The sequence below is a fragment of the Bufo bufo genome, chromosome 9 (assembly GCF_905171765.1).
Source record: "Bufo bufo chromosome 9, aBufBuf1.1, whole genome shotgun sequence".
NCBI classification, from domain to species: Eukaryota; Metazoa; Chordata; class Amphibia; order Anura; family Bufonidae; genus Bufo; species Bufo bufo.
Window position 1 is genome coordinate 51,100,006 of NC_053397.1, and position 12,110 is coordinate 51,112,115.

Here is a 12,110-nt window from a genome sequence, read left to right on the forward strand (position 1 = left end):
ACCTTTGGGGATGGATGGCAAGGGAAGTTTACAAAAATGGACAACAGTTCCAGACAGTAGATGGCCTTCGTGCGGCCGTCTTCACCACTTGGAGAAATGTTCCCACTCACCTCATGGAAACGCTTGCATCAAGCATGCCGAAACAAATTTTTGAAGTGATAAACAATACCAGTAGAGCTACTCATTACTGAGTTCATGTTTGGAGGTTGGATTTCTGTTTTGGGGGGGGTATCGTTTTTTTTTGGAGGTGTGGTCCTAAACTTTTGATCAGCTGAAAAACAGCCTGTTTCAGTTTATTCGTTGTTTTCATTAAATTGAATGCTCAAAAAATGTTTTGTCTCACTCCCATTTCTTCTTTTTGCATGTTGAAGCTTTAATTGGAACCTTGTTAAGATACAGCCATGCTAAATATGATTTTTTTGCCATTTTTCAAGTGGTCTTAAACTTTTGATCAGGACTGTATTAGCCCAAGCCAGGACAAAGGCTCTTTTTTCTTGGGACTGGACCACAAATAGAGACACACATCGGAGAGAAAAAGATTAACTGAGCAGCTCCATGAAGGAAGATAGACTGAACAGCTCCATGAAGAAAGAGAGGCCATGAAGAGAGGCAGAGCAGCCCCATGTGCCCCTAGAGATGGCTGAGTAACCCTTTCCCTCCTACATTGCAGTGCCACATACCCTGTGTCTGCAATTAACCCTTTCCCTCCAGCATTGCAGTAACCCCTTTACTGCTGCCACCAATATTAACCCATGCCCTGATTTACCCCTATTCACCCCTGGCCTGCATTGTGTTCCCTGTAGTATATTCCTGGCCTGCATCGTATATATTAACCCTTGCAGTGCCACTATTGTGTTTACCCCGTAGGGACAGAGTGTTTAGCCAGGTTGGGTGGGCTGCTGGTATAAGTATGTGTGTATGTAAATGTAATGTTTAGGTAGATTTGTGGGGTGGAATTGTGTATTATATTGTACTGTGTGTAGTGTAGTGCTATTACTGTACTGTGGTGTGTGTGTCTATATGTATATATATTTATAACCATTGATATATAAATATATATAGATATAGCGTATTAGTAGACTGTAGACGTGTTATTGTGCTAATAAATATACTTTATTGTTCATAATACAGTGTATAGTCTTTTATGGTCGCCGCCGTACTAGCAGTAGCAAGTCGCATGTAGTTCAGTAAGTAGAGTAAGGCGACAGAGATAGTTAGTTAGCTAGATAATTAGCTAATAGAGAGGTAGTTCATTTAAGGTATAAATAGGCGGAGTCATCACTAGACGACTCACGCCTATTTATGAATATTAATTATTGAGATTAACACAAAATATCAATAATTAATATTTCCCTTAACACATTGCCACTGAGTTATTCAATAAAATGGATCTCTATACCGCCACCTGCTGTTTTTTTCTTATTTCTTTGTTTGGCTCCCTGAGAAGGTCGCACATGCTCAGTTTCATCCTTCAACTGCCTCGTGAGTTGTTATAGGGCGAGCATGGACACGCCCCCCTGAGCTGCAGCAGAACAGACACTTCCCTTGAGCTGTCAGCTTGATATAAATCCAGCAGAGATCTCTGGATCCATGGGAGGTACAGGGCTGGTTCTAGCTTTGTTAGAAAGAGATTGTCATGTACTGTATGATGTCTGATTTTCATTTTTTACATTAGTCTGGGATAACCCCTTAAAATGGGCAGTGTCCACCCCTCACTGCCCATGGGGCATGAATTTAAATTACAATGGCACTGTCTGGTCAGGATGTACAGTGTCAGAGCAGCTCCAGGTATCTGATTTCATGAGGTTTACTGTACAATATATTGCAAGATCACACCGCTGGAGCCTCTCTGACTAGCTGATTGAACAGTGTTATAATAGCTCAAGTTCTTGCCCAATTGACACCGGATAGCGAAGACCACCCAGTTGTCAATTTATTCAGTCATCACCACATTGGGCGCCAAAGCTAACAGTGCCAATTGCAAAGGGACAAGGAAACCTGTGGAAAAAAATGTCCAGGAATCACAGAAGCACCAGATATAATGGGATGCTGGCAAGATAGGTCCTCTTTAAAGGGGTTATCCGTGAATTTATATTGATGACCTATCCTTGAGCTAAGTCTTCAGTACGGTTCCCTGAAACAGCTGATTGGTGAGGGTACCGCGATAATGATGGCCTATCCTGAGGATAGGTTATCAATATTAATTCCTGGATAACCGCTTTAATAGCACCATAGATCTGTATTTCCTATCCCCTGTGGGTGCATAGATAAAACCTGAATCCTTTGGCCCTATTTTCTCACATATAATTAATAGTTTAAACTCAAATAAATTACAGTGCTGGTAAATTCCTTACTTACATACTTTGAGATCTCCGGATGAGGTCTTGTAAGTCTTATGGCTGGCATTTCAATTTTTAATGCCTTATAAGAAATTCCGTGCACAATATCTTCTCGCAAGGAAGTAATCTGAATGTGATTTTGAGAAAATCTAATGCATTATTCTATCATCCATTCTTAATATGCCAAATAAAATCAACTGTTCCATAAAGGTACATTCTCCAGACCGTAGTATAATCGGACCATTGTAAAAGGGGTTTAACACACATAAAGTGTGCCAATAAAGCTGCTGCCTGCTTACCATTTTATTTGCTTGTTGCTTGTCAGTGAATGTTTACACCTATTAGAGGATCTATTCCATTAAGTTATACACCTGCTTTGGGTGGATTTGATTAGGGCAATTCTTCAGAAGGCCCAAGGTAGCCATAGCGACCTAATGGCTCGAGCTGTCTCCTCACAGGGGAGCTGTTTGGTGCCCTGTCAAGTGTGAGAAGCCTGAAACTCAGAAGCGTGTGCTTCCCAAGCAGGAACGCCTCCCCTGGGTGGAGATTGGGGAAGGCGTTCCATGTAAGTAATGACCCAGAGCCTGTACTAGGCTTTTATGCTAATTACAGTTATATACCAATACAGGCCAGCAGGTATGTACAGTGGGGAAAATAAGTATTTGGTACACTGGCGATTTTGCAGGTTTTCCCACCTACAAAGAATGGAGAGGTCTGTAATTTTTATCGTAGGTACACTTCAACTGTGAGAGACAGAATCTAAAAAAAAAATCTGAAAATCACATTGTATAAGTTTTAAATAATTAATTAGCTTTTTTTGCATGAAATAAGTATTTGATCCCAAAGAAAAGCAGAACTTAATATTTTGTACAGAAAACTTTGTTTGCAATTACAGAGGTCAGACATTTCCTGTAGTTCTTGACCAAGTTTGCACACACTGCAGAAGGGATTTTGGCCCACTCCTCCATACAGATCTTCTCCAGATTTTTCAGGTTTTGGGGCTGTCACTGGGCTACATTGAGTTGCAGCTCCCTACAAAGATTGGGTTCAGGTCTAGAGACTGGCTAGGACACTCCAGGACCTTGAAATGGAGCCACTCCTTACTTGGCCTGGCTGTGTGTTTCAGGTCATTGTCATGTTGGAAGACCCAGCCACGACTCATTTCCAATGCTGTTACTGAAGGAATGAGGTTGTTGACCAAAATCTTGCGATACATGGCCCTATCCATCCTCCCTTCAATATGGTGCAGTCGTCCGGTCCCCTTTGCAGAAAAGCACCTCCAAAATATGATGTTTCCACCCTCATGCTTCACAGTTGGGTCGGTGTTCTTAGGGTTGTACTCATTCTTTTCCTTCTTCAAAAATGTTGAGTGGAGTTGATACCAAAAGGTTATATTTTCGTCTTATCTGACCACATGACCTTCCCCCATGCCTTCTCTGGATCATCGAGATGGTCATTGGTGAACTTCAAATGGGCCTGGACATGTGCTGGCGTGAGCAGGGGGGCCTTGCGTGCCCTGCAGGATTTTAATTCATGATGGCGTAGTGTGTTACTAAGGGCTCATGCACACGACCGTATGCCGTGAGCGGGCCATATGTCCCGGAGCGGCATACATTGTGCGCACGGGAGCGCACAGCATCATAGTTTACTGCAGGACTCATATGTAACCTATGATGTTGTGCGCTCCCGTGCGCACGATGTATGCCGCTCCGGAACATATGGCCCGTTCACGGACCGTATGTCTCAGAGGGCATACGGTCGTGTACATGAGCCCTAACGGTAATGTTTGGGACTGTGGTCCCAGCTCTCTTCAGGTCATTGACCAGGTCCAGTGATGTAGTTCTGGACTGATTCCCGACCTTTCTCAGAATCATCCTTACCCCACGATCTTGCATGGAGCCCCAGACCGAGGAAGATTAACAGTCATCTTATGTTTATTCCATTTTTTTATAATTGTCCTGTAGCCCTTCCCAGCCTTGTGCAGGTCTACAATTTTGTCCCTGGTGTCCTTAGAACTCTATTTGGTCTTGGCCATGGTGGAGAGGTTGGAGTGTCATTGCTTGAGTGTGTGGACAGGTGTTTTTTTTATATAGGTAATGAGTTCAAACAGTTCTAATTAATACAGGTAATGAGTGCAGAGTAGGAGGGCTTCTTAACCACTTAAGGACCACAGGTTTATACCCCCCTAGTGACCAGGTCCTTTTTTACAAATCGGCACTTCACAACTTTAACAGTTTATTGCTCGGTCGTGCAACTTGGCACCCAAATGAATTTTACCTCCTTTTCTTCTCACAAATACAGCTTTCTTTTGATGGTATTTGATTGCTGCTGAGATTTTTCGTTTTTCTGATATTAATCAAAATAGACTGCAATTTTCTCAAAAAAAGTTTATTTTTTACTTTTTCTGGTAAAATTGTTCAAATATAATTACATTTCTATACAAGTTTGTGTCAGAATTTATTGTGCTACATGTCTTTGATTAAAAAAAAATCCAATAAGTGTATATTTATTGGTTTGCGCAAAAGTTATAGCGTTTACAAACTATGGTACAAAAATGTGAATTTCCACATTTTGAAGCAGCTCTGACTTTCTGAGCACCTGTCATGTTTCTTGAGGTGCTAGAATGCCAGGATAGTATAAATACCCCCCAAATGACCCAATTTTAGAAAGAAGACACCCCAAAGTATTCACGAAGGGGCATGGTGAGTTTATGTATGATTAAAAAAAAATTCACAAGTTAGCGGAAAATGACACTTTCTGAGAAAAAATAAAATAATAAAGTTTCCATTTCTGCTAACTTCTGGCAAAAAAAAAAAAAATCTCCCACGGACTCACTATGCCCCTCAATGAATACCTTGGGGTGTCTACTTTCCGAAATGGGGTCATTTGTGGGGGGTGTTTACTGTTCTAGCATTTTGGGCGGGGCTAAATTGTGAGCAACCCTGTAAAGCCTAAAGGTACTCGTTGGACTTTCGGCCCCTTTACGCACCTAGGCTGCAAAAAAGTGTCACACATGAGGTATCGCCGTACTCAGAAGAAGTAGGGCAATGTGTTTTGGGGTGTATTATTACATATACCCATGCTTGTTGAGAGAAATATCTCTGTAAATTGACAACTTTGAATAAATTTTTTTTTAAAGTTGTCATTTACAGAGATATTTCTCACACACAGTATGGGTATATGTAAAAATACACCCAAAAACACATTGCCCTACTTCTTCTGAGTACGGCGATACCACGTGTGACACTTTTTTGCAGCCTAGGTGCACAAAGGGGCCCAAATTCCAATGAGTACCTTTAGGATTTCACAGGGCATTTTTACGCATTTGGATTCCAAACTACTTCTCATACTTTTGGGCCCCTAAAATGCCAGGGCAGTATAAATACCCCACATGTGACCCCATTTTGGAAATAAGACACCCCAAGGTATTCCGTGAGGGGCATGGCGAGTTCATAGAAGATTATTTTTTTTTGCCACAAGTTAGCGGAAATTGTTTTTTTTTTCTTTTAGTTTTTTTCTTACAAGTCTCATATTCCACTAACTTGTGACAATTTTTTTTACATGAACTCACCATACCCCTCACAGAATACCTTGGGATGTCTTCTTTCTAAAATGGGGTCACTTGTGGGGTATTTATACTGCCCTGGCATTTTAGGGGCCCTAAAGCGTGAGAGAAGTAGTTTGGAATCCAAATGCGTAAAAATGCCCTGTGAAATCCTAAAAGTACTCATTGGAATTTGGGCCCCTTTGCGCACCTAGGCTGCAAAAAAGTGTCACACATGTGGTATCACCGTACTCAGGAGAAGTAGGGAAATGTGTTTTGGGGTGTATTTTTACATATACCCATACTGTGTGTGAGAAATATCTCTGTAAATGACAACTTTGTATAAAAAAATGGAAAAAGTTGTCATTTACAGAGATATTTCTCACACACAGTATGGGTATATGTAAAAGTACACCCCAAAACACATTGCCCTTCTTCTCCTGAGTACGGCAATACCACATGTGTGACACTTTTTTGCAGCCTAGGTGCGCAAAGAGGCCCAAATTCAAATGAGTACTTTTAGGATTTCACAGGGCACTTCTCACGCTTTAGGGCCCCTAAAATGCCAGGCAGTATAAATACCCCACAAGTGACCCCATTTTAGAAAGAAGACACCCCAAGGTATTCCGTGAGGGGTATGGTGAGTTCATGTAAAAAAAATATAATTGTCACAAGTTAGTGGAATATGAGACTTTGTAAGAAAAAAAAATAAAAAAAATCTATTTCCGGTAACTTGTGCCAAAAAAAAAAATCTATATACTGATATAGATCTGATTGCGATCAGTCTTGATCACTTACAGATACTATATAGTACTAGTGCTGATTAGCGACAGCGATGACGCTAATCAGCGACTAATCAGTGACTGTGGCGCGGTGGGCGCTAACTACCTAACAAGTAGCTAATTAACTGGCGGTGATAAGGGACCCTTAGGCCCCATTCACACGTCCGCAATTCTGTTCCGCATTTTGCGGAATGGAATTGTGGACCCATTCATTTCTATGGGGACAGAATTTGTCCCGCTCGGATCCGGAATTGCGGATCTGCACTTCCGGGTCCGCACTTCCGTTCCGCAAAAATATAGAACATGTCCTATTCTTGTCCGCAATTGCGGACAAGAAAAGGCATTTTCTATATAATTCTGGCAATGTGCGGAACGCCTCTGTTTTAGAATATACCATCGGATCTGAGTTTTCATGATCATGAAAACTCAGATCTGAAAAAGCTAATAGTATTATTTTCCGTTATAACCATGTTATAACGGAAAATAATAAAGTGAAGTTCGGGTCCCCATTGACTTTAATGGGGTCCGGGTTCGGGGTCAAGTTCAGGTCAAGTTCGGCTCCCGAACCCGAACTTTGACATAAAGTTCGGCCGAACCCAGCGAACCCAAACATCCAGGTGTCCGCTCAACTCGATTTCGGAGAGGAAGCCTGATAAACGGCTACGGCTACTACTTCAAAGCAAGGCATCATGAGTTGCGGGCCTGCAGGTGAGCTGACCCTGTAAAAGATTTGAGTTGCGGGCCTGCAGGTGAGCTGACCCTGTAAAAGATTTTAGCTGCGGGCCTGCTGGTGAGCTTACCCTGTAAAACATTATATGCGAGGGCCTGCAGCTGAGCTGACCCTCTAAAAAATTCCATCAATTTTATGCACTGTCTATACTGTCAGTGTATATAATTTCATTGTGTAATAACTTTGTTGAGGGGGCCCTGACCAAATCCTTTAGTCCTCCTCCTCCTGGATGGGCCCCTTCTGAGTCAGGGCCCCCAAAGCTGCAGCTTCCCCTGCTTCCCCTATAGCTATTCCCCTGATATGCACTATACTGCTGGTGACCATGATACAGTTCCACAGATTTCTTTCCATCTGCATCTTTCTAAACAATCTGTGGCCTTAGTCTTTCATACAGACTCAGTCATTGTGCCACTATGTGGCCTCATCATGCTGCCATCTCCACACCATGTCACCTTGACACTCATTTTTATCACCATGCTGCTGCTGATGCTGCTTAAAAGGCCTTAAACTGATCACCAAGCCCACAATCTAATTAAGGTTTTACGCACAAAACCAAAGTAGAAAAATTGATTTTATAGGATAAATTGATTGAAAACATTCTTTCCTGTATATTTACTTGTATATAAAGTGCAAGTGCTGCCAAAAATTACAAGAAAGAGGCACTCCGATACAACCTGTATATCACATAAAGGAGGGCCTCATTTTCAGTTGCGGGCCTGCAGGTGAGCTGACCCTGTTAAAGATTTGAGTTGCGGGCCTGCAGGTGAGCTGACCCTGTGAAATATTTGAGTTGCAGGCCTGCTGGTGAGCCGACCCTGTAAAAAAATTATATGTGAGGGCCTGCTGGTGAGTGGACCCTGTAAAAAATATATGTGAGGGCCTGCTGGTGAGCGGAGCCTCTTTAAAATTATATTCGAAGGCCATATATGCGATGGCATTATATGTGATGAATAAGCAATGCATGTTGACATGACGGAAGAGGAGGAGGAAGAAGATAAAAAGAAGATTCAACCATATACCCTTGTTTGTGGTGGAAGGGGTGCATGGGAATACAGTTTATTAACTACATTAAAAACAACTCATGTAAAGTGCCTTTATGTTCATCAGCTTTCCTCTAGTGCAGTCGAGAAGTCATGGTCAATCCAGGCCTTGTTCATTTTTATATGAGTCAACCTGTCAGCAAGCATTTTCAGTTGACAGGCGGATACGCTTATCTGTTATAATGCCACCAGCAGCACTAAATACACGCTCAGACAAAAACGCTGGCGGCAGGGCAGGCCAGCACCTCCAAAGCGTAGAGCTCAAGTTCATGCCACGTGTTCATCTTGGACACCCAGTAGTTGTAAGGCACTGAGGGATCATTGAGGACATTGACACAGTCTGCTATGTACTCCTTCACCATCTTCCAAAATTTTTCTCTCCTTGTGGCAGTAGGCCGCACATCAGGGTGAGGGTGCTGGCGGGGTGTCATGAAACTGTCCCAGGCTTTGGAGAGTGTTGCCCTGCCTCTGTTGGAACTGCTGTGTTGTCTCCTCTTGTCTCCCCTCCTTGGTTGGCCAAGGAAGTACGGACTCTGCCGCCAGCGTTTTCAGTTGGAAAATTTTGGAGCAATTTTCCAACAAGGATCTTCTGGTATTGCACCATTTTGCTCGTCTTCTCCACCAGAGGAATGAGAGATAAGAAGTTCTCTTTGTAGTGTGGGGTCAAGAAGGGTGAACAACCAGTAATCCGTGTTGTTTAAAATACGTATAACGCGCGGGTCGCGGGAAAGGCAGCCTAACATGAAGTCAGCCATGTGTGCCAGAGTACCAACAGGCGAGACTTTGCTGTCGTCATCAGGAGGATCACTCCCAATCTCCTCATCCTCTTCCTTCTCTTCTGCCCACCCACACAGAACAGATGGAATTAAACTTCAATGGGTACTACCCTCTGTAGCTGAGGCAACCGTCTTCTGCTCCTGCTCCTCTTCAGCCTCCAATTCGCGCTGAGAATACGAACTGAGGGTGGTCTGGCTATCATCAACCTGTGTAATGTCTTCCCCCATTTCCACCTCTTCCACATGCACAGCGTCATCCTTAATTGTGAGCAGCGAGCATTTGAGAAGACACAGAAGTGGGATGGTGACGCTGATAATAGTGTTATTGCCGCTCACCATCTGTGTTGATTCCTCAAAGTTTCTTAAAACCTCACAGAGGTCCGACATCCATGCCCACTCCTCGCTTGTGAATAGCGGAAGCTGACTGGAAAGGCGATGACCATGTTGCAGCTGGTATTCCACAACTGCCCTCTGCTGCTCACAAAGCCTGGCCAACAGCCGGTGAGCTGGCAATTTCAAGCGCTGCTGCAGCGTTGACAGACCGGCTGAAGCTGTCAGTGACTTGCTGAAATGTGCACACACGCAGCGCACCTTCACCAGTAGCTCAGGCAAAGTGGGGTATGTTTTTAGAAACCGCTGAACCACAAGGTTGAATAAGTGGGCAAGGCATTGAATGTATCTAAGGTTGCCCAGCTCCAAAGCCGCCACCAAGTTACGGCCATTATCAGAAACAACCATGCCTGGTTCTAGGTTGAGTGGTGAGAGCCACAGCTCAGTCTGTTCTCTTATCCCTTGCCACAGCTCTGTGGCAGTGTGCTGTTTGTCACCTAGGCAGATAAGCTTCAGCACGGCCTGTTGCCGCTTCCACACTGCAGTGCTACACTGCTTCCAGCTACAGACTGATGACTGACTGGTGCTGCACGCGGATAATTCGGAGGCGGAGGAGGAGGAGAAGTAGGGGTTGAAGCCACTAACGTAGGTGCTGCCCGCAATCCTTGGTATCGGTAGCACCTGTGCCATTCCAGGGTACGAGTCACTCCCAACCTCATCAACATTCACCCAGTGTGCCATCAGGGAAATGTAGCATCCCTGGCCGAAAGCACTTGTCCATGTGTCCGTGGTTAAGTGGACCTTCCCAGTAACTGCGTTGGTCAGGGCACGTGTGATGTTAAGGGACACATGTTGGTGTAAGGCTGGCACGGCACACCTTGAAAAATACTGGCGGCTGGGGACTGCGTAACGAGGGACGGCCACCGACATCAGGCCTCAGTGTACACAAGCCTAAATGGCTGTGCCAGTAATTTGGAAAGCTGCGCATTTAGTGCTATGGCCTGTGGGTGGGTGGCTGGGTATTTGCGCTTGCGTTCAAATGCCTGGGGTAATGACATTTGGACGCTGCGCTGGGACAGGGAAGTGGATGTGGTAGCTGATGGTGCTTGCAAAGGTCCAGGTGCAGGGCGGGAGGCATCTGGGCCTGCGTATTGGACAGGGGATTGGCCAGCACGTAACACAGGGGAAGAGGAGGTAGTGGTGTGACCTGCAGACACAGATTGTGGACCCAGGCATTCGGCCCACCAATTAGGGTGCTTTGATGCCATGTGGCGGATCATGATGGTGGTGGTGGTGAGGTTGCTAGTGTTCACGCCCCTGCTCATTTTGGTGTGGCACAGGTTGCAAGCTACTATTCTTTTGTGGTCCGCACTTTCCTCAAAAAAGCGCCATACTGCCGAACACCTACCGTTTGGCAAGGGGGATTTACGCAAGGGGGTGCTCCGTGGAACAGTTGCGGTCCTGTTTGGTGGTGCCTGCCTTCTACCTTTTTCCACCCCACTGCCTCTTTCAGCCTGTTGCAGTGCTGCAGATCCCTCCTCCTCTGTACTGCTCTCCTCGCTCGGCTTGTTGCCACCTTCCCAGGTTGGGTCAGTGACCTCGTCGTCCAGCATCTCCTCTTCCCCTTCCTCACTCTGATCATCCTCCTGATTTGTTGACCTAATCACAACCTCAGTAATTTACAACTGTGTGTCATCCTCTTTCTCAACCTCTAGAGACAGTAATTGCAGTTGAGTCATTGGCAACTGTGTCTTATCATCATCCACCTCATTAAACACTAATTTCCGTTCCCTAGCGTCATGTTCTTGTGACTCTGGATGCTCAAGAAGTTGGGAATCGGGGCACAAGATCTCAGTTCCCTCTTCAAGCGTGCTTGGCGAGAGGGCCAAATCAATTAATGGCGATGCAAAGAGCTCCTCGGAATATCCGAGTGTGGGATCACTTGTTTGGCCAGACTGTAAATGGTGGGAGGAAGAAGGATCAGGGTGAGGATTGTGTGGACCAGACTCCTGGCTACTGAGACTGGACTTGGTGGAAGACAGGGTGGTGCTTAACCGACTGGAAGCACTATCTGTTGCAATCCAACCGACCACCTGCTCGCACTGGGCTGACTTCAAGAGTGGTGTCCTGCGCCGCCCTGCAAACTGGGACATGAAGTTAGGTATCTTGGATGATTGTTTTTCTTGTGCTCTGGCAGCAGACACTGTTTCACTGAGCCTAGGGCCACGGCCTCTGCGTGCACCATCAGCATCATGGCCACTTCCCTGTCCCTTAATGCTCGCCTTCTTCATATTAAATATGTTATAAGGGACCGTTTATAGGAAAAGTGTGGATAAATTATGGAAAAAATATAATTGTTTTTCGCTAATATTTTTCCTAATATCTGGCCCTGACACACACACACGCTACTGCAGCGCAGATGTGACAATTCACTGCAGACACAGTTTATAGGCAAAGTGTGGATAAATTATGGGAAAAATATATATATTTGTTGTCAGTAATATTTTTCCCAATATCTGGCCCTGACACACAGAAGGTATTGCAGTACAGATATCACAAGTCACTGCAG